Source organism: Rhipicephalus microplus, unplaced genomic scaffold (assembly GCF_043290135.1).
Source record: "Rhipicephalus microplus isolate Deutch F79 unplaced genomic scaffold, USDA_Rmic scaffold_13, whole genome shotgun sequence".
Taxonomy (NCBI): Eukaryota; Metazoa; Arthropoda; class Arachnida; order Ixodida; family Ixodidae; genus Rhipicephalus; species Rhipicephalus microplus.
The window spans coordinates 24,940,926-24,955,426 of NW_027464586.1; positions in this window are offsets into that span (position 1 = coordinate 24,940,926).

Genomic DNA, 14,501 nt, shown 5'->3' on the forward strand with positions numbered 1-14,501 from the left:
TTTCTTGGACAAGTGAGCATGGAAAGCTCCCCTAGTCTCTTGGGCACTGAAAAAGCGACACGTACATTAGCCCTCCTGGCCACTTTCTTTAAGTTGTGAAAAATTGTGTGTAAGAAAGATATTACACCTACTCTGCAGCCCGAGTACTCCGAAACTTCACGACAGGTTCTGATAAGAAACACAATGTTAGATTCGTTGATTGTGTATCCTGTGTCATCTACAAGTTTCCATTATTCTGCGGGATGTACTATATTGGGCAAACAAAACGGTATCTGAATGACAGATTATGCAAGCACTACTGTAATGCGAGAAATGGGCTTACGGTGGGACGATTTTTGGCGGCACACTGCAAAGGCTGTGGGTGCTTCCCTAATCTGTATAGTTGCATAGTTATCGGTCGTTCTAGAGATCGGTTCACACGCGAGATAAGAGAAGCCGAGGCTATAGAAGAATTAGGCAATTTGTGTGTAACCTCGTCATTGATTTTCCTGTCAGAAAAGGAAATGACGTTCCTTGGTTTAAGAACGCGTGCAAGATGAGTTGTGCTTTGTCGCGGATGTAAAAATTGGGTGTGAGTGGTATGAAATGAATAGTTGGAAGTTTAGCGCCTACCTATCTCTACGTCTGTGTCGTGTCCCTTTCTTTTGTGTACTGCGCTAATACACACTGCGTTCATGGATGACCAACTCGCCAGATCACCAACCCTTCTGAACTTTATTTCTTGTTCAACGGGCTCGTTGTTCTTCGCACGTCATGATCCACATGCTATCGTTTCGCTGATTGCGGCAACCGTGTCTAAAACACCTTCTCTTGCATACTGTGCACGTCGAAAAATCATCCCGCATGAAATAGTTAGCCTCTTAGGAAGCTTCATACCGTCACCGGGACATTTGTCCAGGATTTGCAAGATCCGAAGTTCGAAGCTGTACCACCAAGTGCATCTCTACCGACCGGTTCTGAACACAGAGTTGTGGTGCTCCGGTGATCTCGTGTGTTCGAATGGCAGTATTCAAGCATTCTCGCGCTTCGTCGACCAGAGGACAGAGTGGCTGAGCCAACTTCATCTGAAGCAGCTCCGGAGCCGTCTACCGGAAAACAGACCCATGCAGAAAGGCCCTGTTCAAGGAGCTTCGCAGCTGGATTTTCCAGGTTTCGTCCATGACGCGTTCTTGCTGGCTCCAAAGTTCACGGTCGAAAAGAAGAGACCACTGGAGGAACTGTTGTCCATGGTGAGGCAGCTTGCTAGACTTGTCTTAGAAGAGGATGCAATGCGTGTTGTATCAAAAGGCGTAGATGTTATTTCCGTCCTTGTATCACGCGTCCCAACCATTATGTCAAACGCATTGCCGATTTTTTTACTAGCAGTGCGTTGTGCGTATTACCCACTGACAAGGAAGGTGGCTTAGCCGTTTTGCCTACAGACACGCTTTGTGCTAAGGCAGACCAGGCCATATCCAGTGTTTTTAAACGAAATGATGATATCACTTTGCCAAAGGCTAAGGCGCAGGCAAAAAAACTTTGTGGCAGGCTCAATCTCCATAAGTTGCGAAAGAGCATTATAATAGCAAGCGATGTCAGCTCCAGGTACTGTTCAGTGTTGAAACTCACAAATCAGACGTCTCTTTAAGGGTAATTGTATCAGAGAATGACACCTGGAAGAAGTTAGTCACTTTGTTTTTTCAAGCCGAGCCTGATTGTTTGCCCGTGAATGATTCGTTCTTGATTAGCAACTTGGATGAAGTGGTTGGGTTCTTGAAGTATCATCCCCGAACAGGGTATCAAGCATTTTCGGTAGACACAAAGGATTTGTATTATTCAATCCCTCACAGTGTTCTGTTGTCTTCCATTGAACATGCCATCAATGAATATGGTGCCACGCGCTTTCGAAACGAAGCTTCATTGACGTTGAGTCATTTTTTAGAACTGTTCTTATATTATTTATCGTCCCCTTTTATTTCTTAGACCAACGCAGTGTATTTGCAAAAAAGCGCGTGTGTATCGGTTAGTGTATAGCACCCATTCGAAGTGGTTTGTTTTTATCTGGTCTTAGCATTGTCTAAAACGCTACAAAGCACCAGTGTGCAAAGTTTTTCGCTTTGTTGATGACTTCCTGTTTTTAATTGACTGAACTTCTGTTGACGTAAAGGTGAGGCTTGATGATGTGTTGCCCGAAAATAGGGATGCCTCTCGCCACTGGAGGTAACTTGCGAACTTCCACAGGGGGGCTCTATTCGGTTTTTGGACTTGAGGTTATTTTTCTCCGAAAACCACACGTGCTGGTGGTATGAGCCGCGAGCGAATAAGCCTCTTTTTTTGTTCGCTTCCGCGCATTCAAAACTCATTTAGAGGGGCATCGCGCTCCGCCGCGGTGGTCTAGTGGCTAAGGTACTCGGCTGCTGACCCGCAGGGCGCGGGTTCGAATCCCGGCTTCGGCGGCTGCATTTCCGATGGAGGCGGAAATGTTGTAGGCCCGTGTGCTCAGATTTGGGTGCACGTTAAAGAACCCCAGGTGGTCTAAATTTCCGGAGCCCTCCACTATGGCGTCTCTCATAATCATATAGTGATTTTGGGACGTTAAACCCCACATATCAATCAATCAATCAATCGAGGGGCATCGCAAACTTGTGTTTTAAAAATGCTGTGACCAAATCGTGTCACCGCAAGATGGCCTCCAGTTTCGAGACCCAAAGCAAGCGTCTAACCGAAGCAGGCTACCCTATTCTGTTACAGGTTTCCGTAGCCAAACGCATTCTCCAAGAGTGTCGAAAAAAAAACAGGCATGAAGTTTCGGAGTACTTGGGCTGCAGAGTAGGTGTAATACCTTACATGCACGCGATTTCTCACAACTTAAAGAAAGTGGTACGGAGGGCCACTTTCTTTAACGTACGTGTCGTTTTTTTCAGCGCCCAAGAAACTAGGCGAGATTTGGAAGCTCGCTTGTTCAAGAAATGTTGCTCCCGCAGCTTGTGATAAGAAACACCATGTTAGATTTGTTGATTGTGTATCCTGTGTCACCTACAAGTTTTCATTACCCTGTGGGATCTACTATATTGGGCAAACAAAACGGTGTCTGAATGACGGATTACGCGAGCACGTCTGTAATGCGAGAAATGGGCTTGCGGCGAAACGATTTCTGGCGGCACACTGCAAAGGCTGTGGCTGCTTCCCTAATCTGTATAGTTACATAGTTATCGGTCGTTCTAGAGATTTGATCACACGGGAGATAAAAGAAGCCGAGGCTATAGAAGAATTAGGCCATTTGTGCTTAAGCTCGTCATCGATTTCCATGTCAGAAAAGGAAATGACGTTCCTTGCTTTAAGAACACACGTGTGCAAAATTAATTGTGTTTTGTCGCGGATGTATAAAATGGGTGTGATTGGTATGAAATGAATAGTTGGAAGTTTAGCGCCTACATATCTCTACGGTTGTGTCGTGTCCCTTTCTATTATATACTGCGCTAATACACACTACGTGTATGAACCAGATAATGACACCATATAGCGCAATGCACTTAAAAAGGCACTCATCCTCTCTTGATGAACATCCGCAGAACGACTGTACCAACTGAAAATTGACAACGCCTCAGCAGAGTTATTCTAACCTTTTCAACGGAAGCTCTTGGTGCGCCCTAATTGAGAGAGTGGTCGTGATGCGACGCCACAGAAAGGAAAGAACTATTCGCATCTCAATTTCTTCAGAGCGTTTTCCACGGAAACGTGATGAACGTGTGTTCCTCTCCAATCTACTTCTCCCAGATTTGTTCCTTCATACTCCTTCTTTGTGATTGGAAGCCATGCCGCCACCACCTCACAGCGCTACTTGTGCAGCGGCGTCACCATGACACGTTTCCGTTGGTTGCCCACATAGCACCACGATTGGTGACACGCTACCTCAAAACACCGTATCATATGCTCAGCCAGCGTGACCGCCAACGTTGTGATAACGAAGAATGGAAGACGCCGCCCTACGGACTGTACACAGCTGAACAAAAAATTCTTTATATTCCTGTCTTGAGACAATGCATGAAGGGCTCTTTTCACCATGTCCATAAAGCACAGCCAATGACTGGGTGAAGGAGGAGAGCTGAAAAGGGCAAGAGCAGAGGGTGTGAACAGCAGGATCGGGCGCATCCAGCTGGCATTGATAAAGCGTAGAGGACGTGCTCGTACAACCAACATAGGTGTTCTGATGGTTATTACAGTTTTAGCTTCACAAACACCAACTGACTAACAAGAAGGCTCTAAGTTCTGAAGGAATAGTAGTGCGTCTCGGGAACTACTTTGTGCCGGAAATCGACAAAGGTTTGCTGACACTTGAACTAAAATTTTCGGTGGAACCAGTCTTGAACCCACCGGAAGAGTTAGCCGCTTCGAGAGCCATTTTCCGGCAAGTCACCAAAGATAACCACTCAAGGTGCGTATCTGAATGTGTTGATGTAATAGCTAAGACGAGGATTTCAGGAGGGCTGCCAAAAAAGTAGATTCAGATGCCTCTGATTTTTTTCGAGGGGACTACGTATTGTCACGACGAAGAAAGAGGGTTTCTTTGTGGCATTGCTGGAGGATGTCTTTGTTGAAAAAGCAGATTAAGCTGTTAGCAAAAAAATAAAGGAATAGATGGAAAACCCCCAAATGGTAAGCGACGTGCTCTGGCTTTTTCAATTCGCTTACCTATCAAGATTGGCTTCGGCAGTCAAAAGAAAAAGGAGCTTGCATTCAGAAGTATTGTTTTCTTGTAAACCCACAAGCCAGAATCAGCACTTTAGAGCGATAGTCTTTGAAAGAACTACGTGGCACTTGCAAGTAGCTTACTATCTTCAAGAACACTTTTCAACGTTGAAAATTTATGACCCAATACTGATATCTAATTCGGAGGTTGTTGTCATAATATTTAGGCAACGAATATCCGAGAAGTTTGAGTGCCTTCAGTGTTGACGTGCAAGGCCTTTAGTGTTTTATCCCACACGCGGCACTAATGAAAAAGGTCATGTCTTGAATTTGTGATGATAATGACGAAGTAAAATTTACGAATGATACCAGGGTATCTGTTGCCTATTGTTTGGAAAATCTTGGTCTTTTACTTGAAAATGTGCCTTTGTTGGATGACAGAGTGAAATGTTTGTCCAGAATTCAGTGGTCTGTATTGGTTCCAAGTTAGCTCCTGCTCTCCGCTGTATTTTCTTGGCTGGAATAGACAGAAATATCCATGAAGAATTTCTCGATGTCGGAAAAACTTTTTTAGGTTTGTTGATTCTTAGTTATTGCTGAGAAAGCCGTGAAATGTTACAATAGTTAGGGATATGGAATAGGTTCTGGGTTCACACACGAGGTTGTCCTTGATAATCGCTCGCAGTTTCTCAATTTTTAAATTGCACCTACAATCAGAGCCAGTATGTTGTAGAGTCCTAAGACAGTAAATTCGTTTCTCATTTTAGCTCAGTTCACTCCAAAACTGGAAAATGCAATAGCTGTGTGTGTCTAAGGAGTGCCTTGTCGAAGTCTTGTACTCTTACCATAAATTTGGCATTTTTACGTCAAATCAACTTTCTGAAATTTGCAGCATACCCAGCAAGTGTGAAAACCAGAGCCATCAAAACGATCATTACGACTTGATAGGGTCGACCAGAGCACGCGTCTCCAGTAAAAGACACACAACAAGAACGCTTTGCTGTTTCCCCTTACATTATTCAGTTTGCACAAAAAGTCAAGCATATAGCCAATTGTTTTGGTGTCTAGCTCGCTTTTAGTGCACCTAATAACTTTCAACGCATATGTCGTGATTTGGGCGAATAGTATGACAATAAGCTTGATTTTAATAAGTTTGATGTTGGGAAGAATAAAATGTGTCTGTCTTGCAAAAGAATGTGGAAAGCGTGTGAGGGGCAGAACAGATGTAGTTTATTTATTGCGCCTAACTTGCGGTTGTGTATATATGGTCAGACTAGCCGGTGCGTTAACACTCGTCTTAATGAACATTTGAAGTGTTTGGAAAATAGCATTGATTCCCAACTAGGCGAGCACTGGAGCAGCTGCCAATTTTATCTTGCTCGGTGTGACACAATCAATTTTGTTTTTTTAGAACGACAAGCTGACTTTTGAATCAGTATTAACATTTTGTAACAAATGGTATGCTAATAAATGCGTCAGCAGCCCATTCATTGCACTAATTGACGTGGAATTATCCTTTTTGAGGAGTACTTGACCCCCAAAAAATACGGCAAGTTGTAGACACCACTCATACAATATTTAGTGTCCTTGTGTGTTATTGTTCTTTGTTTTCTCTTCGTTTTGCTTTTATTTTGTTTCCTTTTACGCACACGAGCTCTTGAGCTACACCGTAATATATATATTTTGTGTATTCATTTTATTAAACTGAGTTGTGACCCTGTTTCTCTACTCACCATCTGTTTTCCTCTTTACTGTGTGACCCCAAAGTTTTACCAAGATTGGCTATAAAAGACTGGCAACAAGCTGCTTCTTGACTACCCAAATCAAATAGCTGAACTTCTCATCCGATATTTTTTGATCAGCTTGTCTGAAGAGGCATGCCTCATATTCGACATTGGTCGTCAGTTTCATTAGGCATCTGCATGGGGGCCTGGATTGCTCGTTCATGGCGATCAGCATTGGCCTAAAGGTTCGGCAGCGGGCAGTAGTATTGGTATGACGTCCTTTGTTGTTCTCGCTTCTGGTACCACATAAGTGCACTATTAATGGATTGATATGTGGGATTTAACGTCCCAAAACCACCATATGATTATGAGAGACGCCGTAGTGGAGGGCTAGGCCCATTTTCACCACCTGGCGTTCTTTAACCTGCACCCAAATCTGGGCTCACGGGCATAAACAATTCCGCTTCCATCGGAAATGCAGCCACTGCAGCCGGGATTCGAACCCGCGAACTGCGGGTCAGTAGCCAAGTACCTTAGCCTCTAGACCACCGCGGCGGGGCCGTATGTGCACCATGCCTCGAGTGGAAGTACACATGTGGTAGGTTGGCTGCGTCGTTCTGTTCAGTCAAATGGTCACGGTCTTGAAGTCGATTAGGCAGCTCTTGATGTCTTCGAGCATGGTGCCATGAACGGCGTCGGAAACCGTTGGCTCTCAAGGGTGTAGTGATTGGCCACGATACTTTTCGCGCCTATTGGGATGTTTTAAAGCAAGTGCTATTCATGCCACTTGAAGAGCTGTGAACTGCAACTTCGCCTTCTAGAGCTGATCCCCTCATTCTGCGGAGTGCCCAATGTACGGGAGTGTGGACTGGCAGTGTGCTTGTAGTGCGGTTTCAGGATGTGCTTGCTACATCTGTGAGAGTTATCTCGCTCCTCCACCTCTTGTCATAACGGTGGCCCAGGGGGGGGGGGGTGGTATTAACGTAGAACAACTGTGCCCTTTGACTGGTAAGCACGACTTGTTTACTCCAGAGAGATGGCGCGCTGTTTTTGTTTTTTCGAGTGCCAATTCATATCACTTACTAGCAGAGGTGGAATTTTTATCACACCAGCTGAAGTGACTTAAGTAGCGTCGTTTCTTAAAAAAGCAAGATACATAAAATGAGAATATGTTTGATAACACATAACACGTACACTGCGTACTACAAACACTTAGTGCACGACATCTTTTCGAACTAGCTATCCACCCACAACGCGGCAAAAAAGGTGCAGTAACGTGTTTCCCTCTGGGATTTATTTCTTCATGATGGATGGATGGATGGATGGATGGATGGATGGATGGATGGATGGATGGATGGATGGATGGATGGATGGATGGATGGATGGATGGATGGATGGATGGATGGATGGATGGATGGATGGATGGACGGACGGACGGACGGACGGACGGACGGACGGACAGATGGACGGACAGACCGACGGACGGACGGACGGACGGACGGACGGACGGATGAATGGATGAATGAATGGATGTGGCTGTACCCTTTAGATCGGGCGGTGGCTAGTGTCACCAAGCCATAGTACTTAATGAACCAAAAACTTGATTTATTTTTCCCCTTTAAATAGTGAGGCAGAAGATTCGTACTTTGCACTGAAGGGTTTAAACTTCACACATGCCTTCACTTTAGCTACCAATCAGATAACCTCCTTCTAGTTAATTCTACCCGCTTAAAGTCTATTTTGCCCTCCCTGTCCCTATACCCCAGTGCTTTGAAGAAGTGTTCGCCATCATCCTGAACTATAGGGTGAATCCCTTTAAAGAACAATATCAAGTGTTCGGTAGTTTCCTCTTCCTCCCCACACGCACTGCATACCGTGTCTACCCCTTCGTATTTGGCCCGATATGTCTTGGTTCGCATTACACCCGTTTTGGGCTCAAACAGTAGAGAACTACCCCGACTATTATCATAGATTCTTTCCTTGGCAATTTCTTGCCTAAAAGTTTCATAGATCGCTGGTGCGGACTTCTTAATCATGCCAATTCTCCACATGTCCGTCTCAGCTTCCTTCACATTCTTCTTAACCGATAATTTTTTTTGGTTGGGCCACCTGCTGTTTTCTAAGTATTTACCAGTCAATTTTCTGGTTCGCTTCCTCCATTTTGTATCGACATTCTTCATGCACAAGTAGCTGAAAACCTTCCTTGCCCAACGCTCCTTCCCCATTTCTCTCAATCGCTTCTCAAGTTTTCTCTTGCTGCTAGCTTCCCTGCCCTAAAGTGATGTCCATCCCAAATCACCTTGTACTCCCTGATTTGGTGTACTCCCGTGAGCTCCTAAGGCAAGCCTACCTGTTCCGCGTTGCTTAATTTCTAATCTTGCTTGAACTTGTGATCTCATGCACAAGACTGCATTGCCGAACGTCAGACCAAGCACCATGACCCCTTTCCATTTTCCTCTCACAACATCATACCTATTGTAATTCCACAGTGCCCTGTTTTTTATTACCGCTGCATTGCTGTTACCATTAGTCGTCACGTATGTTTTGTGTTCACTTAGGTACTCAGCCCCATTGCTTATCCATACGCCAATATATTTATATGTATTTGTTATCTCTAGCATGACCTCCTGTACTCTAAGGTCACTACCCTCGTTGTCATTAAAAGTCATGTCTGCTGATTTTTTCTTACTGAATATGAAATCTAATCTATCTCTCTAATTACCGCAGATGTCCACCAATCTCTGCAAATCTTCCTTGTTGTAGGCGGTAAGCACTATATCATCTGCGTACATCAATGCTGGTAGTGCCTGCTGAATGAGTTTTCCGTGTTAGACGAAAGAGAGGTTGAAGCCCAGTACACTTTTCTCTAATTTGGCCTCTAATCCTTGTATGTAACTCATGAATAATAAGGGTGACAGAGGGCACCCCTGCCTAAGCCTCCGTTTTACCTCTGCAGACTTGGATACCTGTTTTTCCCACTTTATAACTAACTTGTTACCTTTATAGATATCATTCAAAAGATTAGCGACTTCATCTTCCACACCTAGTGTGTCCAGTATTCCCCACAATTCCTCTTAAACCACGCTATCGTACACTTCCTTGATACCATAAAATGCCAGCCACAGAGGTTTGTGTTTCTTTTCTGCGATTTTCATGCACTGAGTCAGTCAGAACAGATTGTCTTCCAACCTCCTGTGTTTCCGAAATACATTCTGCAGTTCTTCCAAAACCCCCTCATCCTCTATCCACGCCTGCAGTCTTTCCTTTATAATCTGCATCGCCAGCCTGTAGGTCAATGATGTCACTGTTATAGGACAGTAGTTGTTTGTGCCAGCTTTGTCCCCCTTTTCTTTATAGATCATGCTCATCCTGCTAAGTTTCCATCCATCGGGAACTTCTCCATCGATTATTATTTTGTTCACTGCGTTCGGACCTAATGCCTTTATCAGCATAATTGGAATGCCATCTGGGCCTGTTGACGTACTACAAGAAACCCTTTTGTCAGCCTTTTCCCACTCTCGTTGTGAAAATGGAGCCATTGCGCCACTTGATTCATCCTTGTCTATCGTGGTGCATAAAGCACTTCTTTGTTGAAACTTGTCACCCTTGTTCTTATATATTCAATAGCTTCGTCCCCTTCTAGCTTAGCACCTTGAGCTGTAGATATAAACCCCTGCTCTAGGCTCGTCTCATTTCTTAGGGAGTTTAGGCTGTTCCGAAATTTCGCAGCTGCCTTTCTATCTTTTTGTTTTTCTGCCAGCCACTGAGCTCCCTTTCTTGTAATCTTTTCATTGACCAAAGGGGTGCATCCCTTCTACAGCTTTGAAAGATTTCCTATTTTCTTTTAACATCATCTGCCAGTTCACCCCACTGCTTAGCATGTCTGTGTTCCCTAGAAGCTTCCTGACGCTTTGCTATGGCTCTCTTAACTTCCTCATCCCACCAACTTTTGGTGTTGTGTCTTCTTTTTCGGGGTGACTTGTCACGTGCCTTAGCAAGGTCTAGCTCCAACAGTCTAATTAAATTTGTGTATGCCCACACTGCTTTATTATCCTCAGTGATTCCTTTCTCAATTTGTTTAGTGGCTATTTCCAATTGCGTTTCTGAATAAAAATTTCCCTGTAGTTGGTCATCTTGTCTCTTTCCCACTTTCACTGCACTCCCAAAACTTAGCTTGATACGTTTGTGATCACTACCCAGATTTCTGGAGCCACATTCATCTATGTGCATTTCCCTGAGCTTATCCTACATCCTATGTGACATCAGTGCGTAATCTATCGTCGACTGCAGCTTTCCTACCTCCCATATTATTTGCTCTTCACACTTTGCGGTACTGTTGCAATCGATCAAATCAAGCCTTTCACACATATTCATGATCATATTGCCTGTCGGGTAGGTATACCCATCTATATTTTCTATGTGCGCATTCATATCTCCTAGTATAATTATCTCGCACTCCTCCTAACTCCTTAATGTCATTTGATATATACACTACCATTGTCTGGTTTTCCTCTCTGGCCTTTGCTCCCGTCCGCAAGGACACGAACCAAGGAGTGTCATTTGCCCTGCCACTTTCCCTTTCAGCCATAAATGTTCCTTGCACTCCTGCTTGATCCTTTGTCAGTCTGTACTTTTATGAATGAATGCCCGAATACCACCCCCCTTTCTGCTGCCTTCTGTTCTATTACAATATTCCTACGCATGGTCCGCATTGTTAGGAGGTTGTTCCATGTCCCTGAGATGTGTTTCTACAAAACCGTATATCATCGGCCTCTCCTCCCTTAGCTGTACTTTTATCTCTTCCCACTTCAGACTGTTCCTACCACCCTGCATGTTAATATACTCTATGTCTGAATAGGCTCGGTGCTCGTGGCTACGTCTATTTCTGCTCCGGACTCTATGTATCTTAGATACTGGTGCTACTTTAGATTCGTATCTATCCATACCACCTGTCAAAGAGTCTCCCTGGTTGTTTTCCTCGTTACTTGCTATCCTGCAACCCGAAGGGCCCGCTTGCCCCCCAAAAAAGCTACTGCGCGTTCTGCAAGTCGCCAACCCACCTCATGACCTAGCCGCCCATAGAAGTTAATTCTGTCTCGTTGAAAACCACCCCACCTATGCACCTCTCTGTTTATTTCCACCACCTCAAAACCTTTCTCTCGGCTCATCCGCCATATCTCTTTGTTTGCGTTGACAACCGCCCTTTGCAGGTTGCTATCGCGCACCGGTACCTCCGGTATCGTGCAGATCACTACTTGTCCCTTAGGAGAAGTGGCGCTCATGTCTTCGACGCCTTCCGCCAATGTGGTTGCTAGTCCTGGTGTATCTTCATTTAAGGCATCGTTTAAACCACCTGAAATTATCATGAGGTTTCTTCTATCAGCTGTATTTTGAGTTTTGCGCTCGCTTGCCCCATGACTGCTTCCAGCTAGCGTCCTATTTATTTATACCTACAGCACCCTCTGGGGGCGTTGTTTTAGGGCGGTTTACAAATTCAAAGTACATTTAAATTAGTGGCGACAAGTTGAATTGCACGGCACTCAAAAAATAAAAAAATAAAAAATACCTAAATCACAGCATGCAATATCATTGTGTGACCACATACTCCTTTAAAAGTGAAGGAAACGCTGTAGAAGGGGCAGTCACAATGTTTTTTGAAGACTGTTCCATTCGTGAATAGATTTAAGGAAACATAGTACTTGCATACGTTTATGTTCGGCACATGTATTCACACACTTTCGAAGGATGGTCCCGTCGTGATAAGATGTATGTTGGTGGTCTGTGGTATTTTTTATATATCCCAGTTTTGTCATTTATTAGGTTGTAGAAAAGACATAGCCTGATATATTTACGTCTTGAGGAGAGTAACGGCCAACCAAGTGAACTAAGCATTTCGCTAGACCTTCTGGTGAAGTCTTATTCACTCGTCACAAACCGAGCGGCACGTTTCTGAATGCGCTCCAATGCATCAATATTTGACTTTATGGCTGGGTCCCAGGCAGTGCACGCTTATTCTAAAATCGGGCGCACATTTGACACGTAAAGAACTTGTTTAAGAACAGAGGGGGCGAATCTGAAATTGCAGCGTAGGAAGTGCAGCACGTGACTGGCTTTAACTGATACCATACTAACATGACTATTCCACGATAGTGTGCTGTTGATGACAACGCCAGGATATTTGTATTCATTTACCATTGGTAATGGTATCCTTTTCATGAAGTAATTTGTGATAAAAGGCTGCTTTTTTGGTAATTCTAACGACCCTGCATTTTGACACGTTAAGCTGCATTTTCCACGTACTGCACCATGCTATTACTGAGCCAAGGTCTTTCTGCAGATGTTCGGAATCATGAGTGCACTCAATTTCACGATGTATGCAGCAGTCATCTGCGTAAAACCTCACTTGACTGTCCACGCATTCAGCAAGATCATTGATATAAATCAAAAAGAGAAGCGGCTCCAGGACGGAGCCTTGTGGCACTTCTGGAAGGACGTCTACATGTGACGACGACGCGCTATTGATGATTGTGCTTTGTTTCCTGCATGAGAGATAAGCTTGTAGCCATGCCAGTGTGTCAGCAGATATATTGAGACACGATAATTTCAGTGAAAGTAGCAAGTGTGTAACAGTGTTAAAAGCCTTGTTAAAGTTTAAAAAAAATGCAATCGATTTGGCTACCAGAATTTACCGCTGCGGCAATGTCTTGTGTAAATTCTAAGAGTTGCGTATTGCAGGAAAACCATCTTCGGAAACCGTGCTCTGTTGGACAGAAAAAGTTGTTTGACTGAAGATGCTTTGGCAAGTTCGAGTATATAATATGCTCAAGTGTCCTTGAGGACACACACGTTACCGTAATGGGCCGATAGTTGCAAGTACTTGACTTGTCACCACTCTTGAAAATAGGAATTACATTTGCTCGTTTCCAGTCATCAGGTAATGCACCCTGCGATAAAGAATTCCTGAACACAGCTGTAAGAAACGGGCTCATTGCAAGGGCACAGTTCTTAAAAATGAAGTTTGAGATTTGATCTGACCCTGATGCCGAGTTCGCACTAAGGCTTTTAAGAAAGATGCAACACCTTGTTCTGAAATTTCAAACTCCGTCATTTCCGATAACGTTACTGTATTGCACATTGTAGTTTCAACCAATGACGAAACCGAAAACACAGACTGAAAGTACCGGTTAAAGCGTTCCGCTTTACTTGTACTGTCCGACAAGTATTTAGTACCATCGTTTATGTCAGGAATACCACCAGGAACCTTTGTCTTTTTTTAACGTATTTTCAGACGAGTTTCTGTTTAGTTTTCACCTTAATACTCAGATCACTCAAGTATGGTCTCTCTGCTTTCCTCAGATCTTTGGTTATCTTCTTACCAAATAGTTTCATCTGTTTGTATGTTTCAAGGTCTGACGTGTGACAATATTTGCATTAGAGACGATCTCTTTTGTTTATGAACACTCGGAGTTTCTTATTTAGCCATGGTTTATCATTCGTTGTTTGGCTGATATGACTCGCGATGGTACAAAAAATTGAGTTAGAGGTAACAGTTTTGCTTTTCGCTCATTTCACAAGCCATTCACGTCAGAACACGAGCACACTTCTTTCTGGGTTCCGAAGCTTGTTGTTGGCCTACAGCTAAGCACATTTGAATAAGGACAACTTCGTGATCACTAATGCCTGGTACTGTAACAACGGAGGAAGGAAGCGTTTGATCATTGCAAAAAACAGGTCTAATACGTTTGCACTAGTATTGAAAACCCTCGTGGGGGCTGTCACATGCTGATATAACTGACGGGCATTCACGATTTCTTGAATAGCTCTATGTAGCAGTAACTCACTGTGAATTATCGCTTTGAATGAGAACCATGCAACATCGGATAGGTTAAAATCACCGGCAACCATTATGTAAGTTGTATTTAGGGTTGATAAAATATTGCTTAAAATAAATAAAGGCTCGGTCGCTGTATTACTAGGAGGTCTGTCAAAGAACTAACAGCAACAGTTGAGCCACCACTCAGCATAACCTTACACCACACAGATTCACACAAGTCACTAACACCATGAATACGAACGCTACTGGTACTGTAATGGATCATCAGGAAAACA